General features: G+C 39.9%; 1 long non-coding RNA gene across 1 annotated transcript in view; it reads right to left on the bottom strand.

Annotated features, from left to right (window-relative positions):
* The window catches only part of LOC112967525, a 12,958-nt gene continuing 879 nt past the window's right edge, over positions 1–12,079 (bottom strand). Inside the window, exons 2-3 of the long non-coding RNA XR_003253985.1 lie at positions 4,258–4,416; positions 1–72 (exon numbers count right to left, since the gene is read on the bottom strand). This is a non-coding gene — a long non-coding RNA (uncharacterized LOC112967525). The remainder of the gene's footprint in view (positions 73–4,257; positions 4,417–12,079) is intronic.

The following is a 12,079-nucleotide window of genomic DNA, read 5'->3' on the forward strand; positions in this document are numbered from 1 at the left end:
GAGAAAACTCATCGGGAGGCTGAAGTTAGAGGTAGTTATATTTCTGTGTGAATTTGCCTCTGCAATTGAAATCTGGAAAGAAAAAAAAATCCTGTTAGAATTCACAGTGCTTGTTTAATCGGACATTTGTGATTAAGCCAAGAGTTTACTCTAGATGTACATGTGGGATGCCCTTTTTCATATTGCAATTCAGTGCTGTTAGGGTTACAAAATGAATAAATTTTTGCGTGTGATTCTATACTTAATACAGCACAATGTGCCAACATTTTATCGAGTTACATCTAGTGTTGCAAGCTAGTTAAAGAGAAGTGGCTCTTAGTGCAGGGTCTGCAAGAAGGAAAAAGTCACTCCTGTAATCTCTTCAAAGCCTAACACGATTAAGAGACTGACCCTTTTCACACCAGGCTTAAGTATCACAATCTAATTAGAATCTCATTACTAACCATGTTTCAACAATAAAATCCTGGGTACTACAACTTGCTTGACAGTATTTTTAGGAAAACTCAATAATGTCTTTAAATTGAGAAAAAAATAGCAGATTTTCTAAGAAGCAGGGAAGGCAACTTAGAAAACAAAATTTTTAAAATCAATAGTCCAATGGATAAAAGGTTTAGAGGAAAAAGTCTTCGTATTTTGGAAAAGCTGACCTTTTCTTGATGCTAACATTTCTTTTAATTTAAGGTGTATCTCAGATACCAAAATTGGCCAAGAAATTGATCTCAGCTTTGTAACTGAAGAATTAAGACTTGCCTCCACCCCAGATGTCCAAGTGGTCTTATTTATTGGCATCATCAAAGAAAGCTGTGCCAAAAATCCATAGTGACTCCAAACCAGTTGCATTAGGTGACATCCATAAATTTCTGGAAGCCTGCAGAGCTCACAGAGGCTGCTGAAGTTCCAAGGAAACAAGAGACAGATGTCATTGCACTAGTCTGGGCCTATTTTTCAATCTGATTTTGGGTTTTAAAATGAACGCTTGAAGTGAGAAATCAGAAATTACTCTAAATGTGAGATGGTGTGTCTGAGTCACTACATTAAATTGGTATTTGGATGCAAATTTTGCTGCCTGAAGGCATCTTCACAGGTTATTCATGTACCACAAATAAAGTTAAAGAGAAACCTGAACTAGGGCCACACACCTCTGATTAGCTAAAGGAAGAAACTAGAGATTTTCTTGTGTTCCACTCCCCTTCTTCAGAATTACATTTCAAACTCTGATTTACTAGCACAAACTCATTCTTCATACCGTTTGTTTTACTACCCAAACCAAACATACAGTAACAATATAAAAATCCAGCTTCTAGTTCAGTCAGCAGGAATGTGTCACATGGTCCTGTGTTTAAATACTCATTATTTTCAAAAGTATAGTTAAAATATGCTAGGTTTAATGTATTCATTATTGCTGTGCCAGGAATGTGAAACAAAACTGATCTCCATCATGGCCTGATGGACCATCTACATCCTCAGGGAAAAGCAGATATTTCTCATCTCTGCTCTCAACAAAAAAGGTCTCTGACTCCAAACCTGCGCTGCAATGGCCACTCTCAGTACCTGAACTGAAGGAGGTGAAGGACCCTTTCTCTGCAGCCAGGATCAGCAGTGAGGAAAACCCACATGCTTTTATTTTTTGCTATTTTTTCTAATAAATGTTAAACATGGTATGAATGGACACAACTTCCATTAATGTCACTGGAAAGTCTTTCCATATCTCTAGCATTTTCTTCAGCCATTTCCAAAAGCCTTCTAAATTCTAAAAGAAAATAATAATATGTGTTATAATGTCCTCAATATACTGACTTCATGACTCTCAGGATATGCAGTAGGAATGGGAACCTTGGGAATTCATATAATTTCTTGTTCACAACTAGAATTATGCAATTAACTGTTGCTTATTTTCCCCCATCTCAAAATGCGTTATTTACTTGCTCACTGGCCACTCCATAATCTTTCATATTTGAACAACTGCTTTCAGGAGAAAGTTTGTTTTCCATGAACTGATACATTCCTAACAAAAGATCACTTAACCAGAATTTGCCATGTGCTCAGCATATCAATTTGACCAAACATGAGAGATAGTCAGTAGTGGCCTGTTTGCCTGGATGCCACAGTTAGGCCTATTGCACTATTTAGCTCATTTCTGCCCTGCCTGTTGCACAGAACACTGTTCCAGTATCTGCTCTGATAATGTTAAGAGAATGGCTCTCTTTCTTTCTCTCTGTTACAGTCAAATAACTTTCCAGTACATCTGTTCCTCTCAGTAAATGGCTGATGTTTCTCTACTGCACTTTTTCCCTCTTTGGGCCTTCAGCATCTCAGATGTTTCTTTTTTCCCCAAGATTCAGAGGCCATGCCTCTTTATGGTAACAGGTGATTCTTCATCTCATGCTGCTGTTGAGCCACAAAAACTATTCATACACCCTTCCACTGTTCCCACTGGTTCCACTTTTTCCATGATAATCACTCACAGAGCATTGGCACCAGCTCTATCTTGCCCTCATTTTGCTGAATCAGTAAGTTAGTGGATCAAAGAAGCAAAATTGTGTGTTGCTATCTTGCTCTACTCTTCCCTCTCCAGTACTTTCCCCATATTGTGCGTGTTTACACTCTTTCTAAGAAACCTTGAAGCTCACAGTCTAGCCTCCAGGTTTTCCTTGGCACACTAGCCCACTTTTCATGCTTTGGACCATGAGAGCAACCCAACCCACCGCTAGGTTACTGTTGGTGATCTGTAAAAGAGTTCTGAATACCCAGACAAAATACCTGTGGGCATCACGTGTAATGCAGCATTCCTGGGGCTCAGGGAATAGCTGCTGAAAAAGTGAACTAATAGGAGCAAACAAGCTGTGTGCATTGAGCTATAGTAGCCTCAGTTTTTTATCTGTCTCCCAGTCAACAAAAYAGGGTATTATAATCTGGTATTTCTTTCACCAGCGTTAACAAAGAAACAAGGCAGTGACCTGAAGAACGTCTAAAATCCCTACGCACCTCCTTGACCACAAATTGGTATTACTGAGCCATGCTCCCACCTGTAGGTGTGTTCACACCTTTAATGATAATTAGCTATTTGGGGTTCCTACAGGCCAGTACTGACTGCCATTCATGTCTGCAGCTTTCCTAATGAATATTAATACCACTTGTGGAAGAAAGAATCTTCTTTTCTCTAGGATATAACTCTGTTCTTGGAGTTTCTGACTAGCATCACTACAGGTAGGCAATTTTGACTTGGTTAAAATGGGATCTTGTAGATGCCAGAACATTCACCTTGCCAGGTTCTTGGCAACAGCATAGTGAACCTGGAGCTGTATGCTGGCTGTGTCTGTCTGAGGTCACTTTGCTTATCTTTCATCGCTTTGTCTCTTTGGAAGTACTAGTTGTGGTCTGAGGCTTATAAAGAGGTACTTGTATTACTGTTCCTTAAGAAAGCAAACTCTACTTCTCACTGTATTAGCTTCTCTGATTCTTGGAGTGTTTGCAATTAGTACTACCTGGGATTTTAATTAGTTGCTCTCAGACACTGAGCAGTCCTAAGCTCTGCTGTAAATATTTGTTATTAAGGATTTTAAGCTATTTATGGTTCAGAACTCTGTCTGCATGGGAATTCTGCAAGATTACAGCTCTTGCTCAACAAATTTGTGAGAGGCATTTTATGTAATACATGTGGTGCCTGTGACTAAAGATGTTCCTTTAAGGTGTTTGTTTACAGGGTAAACAAATTGCCTTGCTCATCTTCCTTGCCCTGTTCATGTGCATACCTGCGTTACTGACTGTTGATAGCTCCTGTAGTGCTGCCCAGGCATTAGAATGCTGCTTTCAGTGATAGGATAAGTGTAGCTTCTCAAAACCATGTGCCTTGGAATAAAGGTGCCATAACAAGCAACAGAAATGCAGCTGGTATCAGTTGTTTGCTGGTTATCAGAAGCCAGAAGAGGATTATTGATAGAACAACTGGGAGGCCTTACAAGATGTCCTGTATCTAAAAAAAAAAACAATCCAGGGCCTGCTAGATGGCTAAGTTAACAACAGAAAACTGACCCTTGTGTGAGGGCTTGAAGAGCTAAGAAAGAAACATCACTGAGAAACAATGTCTTATGGACAATACCGATGCTGACAAACCAGTGCCTTACTACGGCCTTATTTTTTACTGCCAATCTAAGGGAGGTATGAGGCTTTCTTCTACAAAAAGCAGGCCGTAGCTTAGGTAACAGGATTCTATAATGTGTCACTGTAACTTTGAGGAAATCTCAAGAGTTCTCTTACCTGAATCCAAAGAAGCAAAGCTGTTACTGATCTATGTAGGATTTGGCACAACCAGGAGGACTCTGCTCAAGTAAACCTGTGTTCCCACAGTCRCCAAAGGGCTCAATCCTTGGAGGAGCAGGCATATAAAATAGTATGAAGGCCAAAGTAGGAGAGAACCTAGTKAGGAGAATCAAAGATGAGGTCTTACAAATGATCCACAAATAACTGGAATAAAGGGTGACCTGTTGCTACTATGTGCTGTTGTAGGTTATTGGAATTGCCAATTCTAAATCTTGTTTTGGGTAAAAAAACCTGTGCTTGTCTATGGGGAAACTACTGTGCCTTACCTCAGGGAATAGTCAGAATGAGGTGGTCAATAAATATTACTCAGATGTCTACGTCGTGGGATGGAAAAGAAGAAATTGTGATACCTTGCAGTGAGCAGTTGACCAAATGCCTTTTAATTCAGAAATTCATYCTGAAACCATTTTTACTGAGTATTAACCTTAATATTTCTTGGGTCACAGGATGGGGAGGAAGGATGGGGGGGGAAAAGAAGTAGCAATTCTCATGTGCTCTGTGAGAGCTTGCTTGTAAGACTACACCCTTAGGTTAACCACCAACAAGCAGTGTACCACACTTAGTGTCTGTGAAATGGGCCCATACAGAACAGGTAAAACTGCCAGTTCGGAGGGATCTCATGTTATCTTCAACCCTACATGTGCTATTGTACAGCAAGCCCTTATTCTGAGCCACTTAAAGTGTAAGAATGGAACTTGTATTCAGTCTTAATGCATGTCTCATGAATAGCCTATTGCAAGAGAGATGTTAAGTCTTAAAAGTGTCAATGAGATTTACTGGTTATTGTCAACAAAAAAACCCCCACCCCACCTACCCTCCCTAATTTAGCATTCCCAAACTCTTAAACTACTTTCAAGCAAGGAGAGAATACACTGCTGATTAGACCTCTTCAGCAGCATTGCTCCAGAAGTTTGAGACTGTGCTCCTTTATGGGTCTTTCTGAACAAATGAGATCTGTACCAATAGGCTTAGAGACTGATTAAATGTCAGGACTTTTCAGATGTGGTGACATTATCTCAAAAAAAACTCAGAAGATGTAGGAACTAGGCTATGAGAACAAATGCCTGCAACAATTCTCTCCCATCTGTTGCTGGCAGACTGTGCTTCTACTAACACAATATCCTTGAGTGTGGACAGAGTCTCCTTTCTGGAGCTTACACTGGGGACCATGAATCTGACTAGTCAAGAACTTGCATTCTGTAATAGAAATAAGGTACAACTACTTAGCAAAAATACCAGCCTGCAGTAGTGGCCTTGAAGTTGTGCTAAAGATGACCTTTAGGAAATCTAAGGTTTGCCTACACTGTTGTATACAGCTTGGAAGAGTGAAGAGAGGAGCTAATGTCTGTCTTCCCACTGAAAAATATTAGAGATGGTCTGGTCTTGGCTAAACTTGCTTTAAAATGCTCTGTTTCTAGAATTGGACCTCATTTGATAACCATTATAGGTTGTCACCTCTTATGACTGCAGCTTATATCTTGCGTACACTTATACCTGGAGCCTGCCTTGCTTTCCATATTCCCCACCCTGATGCCTGTACTAGTTGTACAAGGGGGAGTGTATGATTCCTTTTGCTGTTGCCTACTTTTAAAATAGCTGCTAGGGCTTGTCTCTCTTTTCCATGAGAGGAAGTCAGCAAGCCATGAAAAGTAGTTGTTGCTCTGGAAAAAGCAATTCAGCTAGAACTGCCTCTGTGTTTAGTCCTCTGCATTTCTGTGCCCTACAACCATGAGCTATTGCAGTAGTTCTTCATGTGACTAGAATTAAACAGCAAGGKTTGCAAACAGCCTGGGGAAAGCTCCTGCCCAGCTCCTTTTCCATGAACAGAGTACGAGAAGATGTTTTTCCCAGTATGCCATGATGATCTCCAAGCTGTGTTCCTCAGCTTCTCCATCTGCCCTATAATGCAGGCAAGGATACACAAATACAAATGGCTCAAATGCAGAGCTTGTATTAAGGTTTTTTGGTTGCCCTGTGAAAGATGTGGCAAGCAAATAGCTAGTTGGTTGTTAGAGCTTAGAGAAGCAATTCCTATGCAAGCAATATGCTACTGGTACACAAGCCACTTCAGAGTGGTGTGAAGATTGTCACAGAGCTAGGAGCTACCAGCAATGGTGCCCTCTGTCACTGCTGCTGCTCTTGGCTGTACTTCAAAAAACAAACCCCACCACCCCCAAAGAAATCTGGGCATCCTCTAGCATAGGCTAATCTAGATATAAATTGCTACAGTGGCTCTCTTGTTCCTGGAATATTTTATTCTTCTGGATACTTTGAATATAAGTATTCTTCTAGCAGGACAGCTGTAGGAAAAGTAGTATGTATGATTCAAGTAGTATGTAGGTTTAGAAACCTTGCTGCAATCCAAGCAACAGAAAAAGCTTACAGCTGAACAGGAAGAATAATGAATTGAAGGTGGAGCTGGTACAGTTCAAACCAGCAGGATTCTGGCTTCTTTACACTTGAGTGGTAATTTTACCCCTGCCAAAAATACATGTTTGTGATATATTTAGTAGTGTAAGAACCATAATCAGAGCTGGCTGAGAGACAGAATTTCCATCTTATGCAAAAAAACCTTTAGTTTCTAAAACAAACAAACAAAAAAAACAACCCCCCCCCAACCCAACAACAAAAAAACCTCCCTGACCTGAATGGAGACAAAGTAAAAAATGCACTTTTTTGTATGATAACACTTGCAGATTAAGACAGACAGGCTGCCTCTTGAATGAAGTAAATGCTACAGCATGCTTGTTTGCTTATCTGATTGGGCTTCTGTTACCCTGTTCTGGAGGCCTGTATGTGGCAGGTTATGTGAGCTGTTGGAGAATAAAGTAGATCTTTGCAGAAAGTTTCTACGTGGAGTTTTTATTGCACAGAATCATTATTTTCTGACAGCCATTGTATCGGAGAACAAATGATTTTTTTTCTGTCTAGGTGCTTTCATCACGAAAGATGTCAAAGCACTTGCTGGAGTTGTATGGAAGAAGTGTAGAAATGTTGCTGAAATGCTAGTACCCATATGACTGATGGCAACAAGCTCTACTCCTGATGCACTGAATGTCTGTTATTAAATTGGGACAACTTGTACCATTTCCATGAAAGTTGCAAAATGAATAATCTACAGATGTGAAGCAACCTAAGCAAGAGAGAAGCTACCATACCAAAAGTTCTGTCTGTATAAAATTTTTGTTGTTTTCTGCCCCCTCCCTGCCCAACCTCTCCAGCAGAGATGTCCTGTGAGCTGGTGGTAACTCTTGTTTGGGAAGAATGTACTGCTGACAACCTGTATTGCTGAAAAATTGAATTAGGGATACAATTAACTTGATTGAAATTAAAGGTATTAAATCTAAGAGCAAACAAAGGAGGCAAGCTCTACCCTACCCTCTGCTCAAGCAGCCTACCCATTATTAATTATTTTAGCCCAATTACTGAGATACAGAGTCTATTGACAGTGAACTGCAGTCAGAATTTGGTTGGCAAGGGAGTACACTACCACTGGGTGGGAACAACTGTCAGTTATGTTGAATCCTTACACTGCTTTGAATTAATAGCAGTTTTGTGGAGTGGGGGTAAAGAGGATTGCATTTCTTTATAGTTTTTGTACAGTTTATTTTTGTCTCATTAAATTTGTTTTGGGTCAGAAGAATGTTTTTTCTCAATGAGGGGGATGAGGTATGCTGAAATTCGTGCTGTGAACTTGGATTTATAAACTAATTATGGGGAATGTTCCTGACTGTACTAGGAAATCAAGATTTATGTCAGATGTTCTAAAATTACCCACATCTTTGATCAAGTAGGAGGCAGCACTAAACAAACTTTTTTCCCCAGTACTAAGTTGCATCCAGGAAGCTTGCGGGTTTTTAAATGCTTTGAGTGTCCATACTAGCTTCCATTTCTTCCTGAACTCCCATTTGGGATGGGAATTTGGAGTTTTCAGAGATTCAGAAGGGACAGTGTCTACTCAAGGCTACTGCCACTGATGAAGGCCAGGTAGTCACTGCAGCAGTGTGACTTTCTAAAAGATATGGAACCAATTAGACCTGTGAGTTGTTGTGCACCTGAGATCTCATATATTCTGGAGACCTAGCACAGCAGGTGATAACATCCCTTGAAGGATGTCCATGGGGAGAACAATTAAATTTAGTTCTGTTTTCCTAGAGTCCTCCTGCCTGCTGTTTATTGCCTGCTGATTCCCTTGTAGCAAAGACAACTGATTTTTGCTGTAGATAATAATAAACTATTATAGCTGATTTGACAGTCTCAAAGTGGTATTGTGAGATTCTTTCAGCTGTGGTAGGGAAGCTCACATATGGAGAAGCTGTGACAACTACAAGTAGCTTTTATAAGGTTAATAGTTTTTTTTTCAGTAATACTTTAGGGTGAAGAAAGGAAGTGGGTGTGAGGGAAAGAAGGAGGAATATGTTATGACAGACAACTAAAAATGGTGAAATCTGTCATGCAGTAAAGAACCTATCCCCAAAATATGCTTGCCCTACCCTCTTCTCCAAATATCAAAATATTCCCAGGAGTACCTTGTATAAACTGCAGTGACTTTTGTTCATGCTTAGCCCCTCTGTGATGTTCAGTTAATGGTACCATTACYTGTCCAAGATCATGATCTTATACTAATTTTAGTGCTAATGCGATTACTGAAGAAATAGGATTAGATAAAGCAGTATTCTCATTCCCTGCCACTAGGAATTTTTTGCCACAAAGGACAGTGGAAAATTCTAGGAGGACACTGGCAGGACAAAATCCAGAACAGTCACTGAAGTCTGAAGAATTCCTCTTGGAATGAGGCTCACAGAATGAGGCTTTACATCCAGTGCATGTGTATGTGTTTYCACTGATAACCCATATTGTTTTATATTTTCATTATTGGCAAAATATCCTATTTCTCATCCTGACAACAGTCTTTGTTTCACCTGGAAGACCTCTTGCCTCATGCTTGGAAATGCACTGTGAATAGCCTCAGTACTCAACTGCAGAGATAAAAATGATGACAACTGGTTCATATACTGAGTTTAGGGCAGCCTACTGACCTGCCCAAAAGTAGGGAAATTGCAGCTGACAACAGGATTGAACTAAATTCAATTCTGTGGATGTTAGAAAACAGGATGCATTCCTTTCAAACTTGAGCTCCACCTTGCAAATACCTAGGGTTTTTTTTGCCTAGCTACTAAGATCCGAGGGCTATTTCAAAAACTCTTCTCAAGCCTTCTAATTTCCAGCATAAATTTATTCTCAGTTTGTATCCATTTTTCTTGTGACAAAACTGTCCTTTAGCTTAAATAAATCTTCACCCTTACTAGTGTTTTTGTTCCCAATAATATTTACAAAAGACAAGTGTCCCATTGTTCAGCTGGCTTTTTTTGACTGGCAGGGGCAAGGTCTGTAGAGGAGAGCTTATGGTCTGTATCAGTTTATGAAGAAAACTAACAATGAAGGGAATACTGACTTTGCTGAGATTCCTAACAATAATACTACTGGCAACAGAAGAGTGATCTACTTTCTAGTACCAGATCTAGGAGAGTGAAGATAGTGACCCTCTACTTTCCCCTGGAGTAACAGATTTCGGCCCTAGCAGGATGGCCTGCTGGCTCAAAGCTGAGAGGGCAGAGGGGGGGAAAATACAATGTTTCCTCATTCTTCTGAAGAGAAAACATTCCATCTAAATCATTCTCTCAATGGACTGAGGTGTGAATGGGATCAGAGAAAACAGTTCATACAGATGATAGGACAGGATGACTTAAGTCCAATTTTCTGTGAATGCTAGCAAACAGTGTATGCTCTCTGTGCATTTTCCTACACAAGAAGTAGGGTGTCAGGAAAGTGGTAGGCCTTTCTAAGAGTTTTGAGGCTTTTGACTCCCTACAATAACAGGACTTTTTGGCCTCTTCAAAAGCCAGGGTTGTTGCATGATGCAGTGTTCTGGATATCCTCCCCCTTCCAAAGACGCTCATGTTTTTCCCTGCACAGGCTTTTCTGTTCTCTAAGTACTACTGATGAGTCTTGATCTCCTAAAAGTAAGGAGGAGCCTGCTGGTTACCTTTCTGCCTAACAGATGGAACTGGAGAGCAGTCTGCCCTTATCTTCTAGTATCTTCAGCTGACAGCTGTTGCTTAGAGATGTATTTTCATTTATCTTCCTGTCATCTGAGTTATCAGAAAAAGCAAGTAAAGACCATGTGATCATGTGGCCAACCTGTAGCTCCCAAGGCTGCCTGAGCAGTGGAGGGAATACCTGTTTGACAAACATACCATGGGGGGGAGAGCAGCTGAACTCTACACTGCAGAAAGGGTTTTTCTCACATGTCTTATGACTTCTTGTGTGTCCAGGATCACAAGAAATATTTGCTAGATCTACTTGACATAACTCTGAAGGGAAGCTAAATGAAGGACAGAAAATCACTTTTTCCTACAACAGACCCTACCATTTGACAGCGTGGTGATCAGCAGCCCTTTGCTTGACAAATCCAAACATCTGTTTCGTAATCTAGTCCTATGTTAGACCATACTCAACACTAAGGAAGCAAAAGGTGACAACTACTAGCTAAATTGTCAAGTTCTAGCTTGTCTTAAAAAAGGAAGCCTACAATAAATAAGCCTCAAAATTGCTCTTCCAACAGTGAGCAGAGTCCTGCAGTATGCAACTGCTGTAACTTCATTCCCTTCAGCTGAAACCAACATGATTCAAGGCACAGGGAGGAATCCACTCTATTACAAAAGTAGACTCGAGCTTTTCAACATGTTTGACAGCCTACAAGAAAAGAAGGAGCTATAATATGTATTCTGCTATTGCTTGGCATTAGTTTCTCTCACAATCTCTTATTCTCTCTGCTCATGCCACAGTGAGCTAAGGTGCCTTGAATTTCTATTTTAGCCTGATACGCAGTAGGTATCATCAATCAGATGTAAATTCTAACTGACTCAAAACAGTAACAACTACATCTACTGTATAAAACTTTCCAGCAATCAAAAAACTTTAATATACAGTATCAAGACTAATAAAAATGGTAAGTCATGTACTCTTGAGTGGGGGTGCATGACTGTAGACCATGCCTAGAGTACTCGCCTAGTTTCTGGTCCCTACTATACAGACAGCTAAGGCATTTCACATTGAGCTAGGCAAAAGCAAAATTGTTTCATATTTTGACAGCATAGCAACAAGCTGTCGGATCGGAAGCCACTTTCAGAAAGTGAGAGCTCAACAAATAAGGCTTTTCTTTGTTTAATTTGAATTTGGGCATAACTTGTTTGAGCAAGTATATACCTTCACGTCTTTAATAGGATTATCTGTGTACTATATGTGGGTGTTAAATGGTAGTCTTAGAATACTAGGCCTGTGTTCTTCAGTCAGCTCCAACGGCTTGCATGTAATTGCAGCTCTGCTGGCTGCAAACTTTCCTAAAAAGTTTGTCTAAAGAGTAACCATACTAGAAGGTATTTGTGTAGTAATCAAGATAACCTTGCTTTCCTGTGTAGGGTTCACTCTTTGAGGCCATGCTTTGTGATATTTGAGCATAAAATATACTTTGAGACTAGACACAAAGCAAGTAGCAAGTGCAAAGGTCACCTTAGTTCTAATTATTTTCAAAAAAAGACATAATAGGCAATTTTCCAATCTATAGTATAACAGAATAGGTTTTAGTCTGATGTGCTTATGACTCACAATTAGTAAAAACAATATTTTTTCAAAAAAAAAGTATAAATAGTATTTTATAGTGTGTAAACTACTCCAGAAACCTTGTAAAAACACTAAA

This window comes from Apteryx rowi, unplaced genomic scaffold, assembly GCF_003343035.1.
Source record: "Apteryx rowi isolate R43461 unplaced genomic scaffold, aptRow1 scaffold_28, whole genome shotgun sequence".
In the NCBI taxonomy this organism is placed as follows: domain Eukaryota; kingdom Metazoa; phylum Chordata; class Aves; order Apterygiformes; family Apterygidae; genus Apteryx; species Apteryx rowi.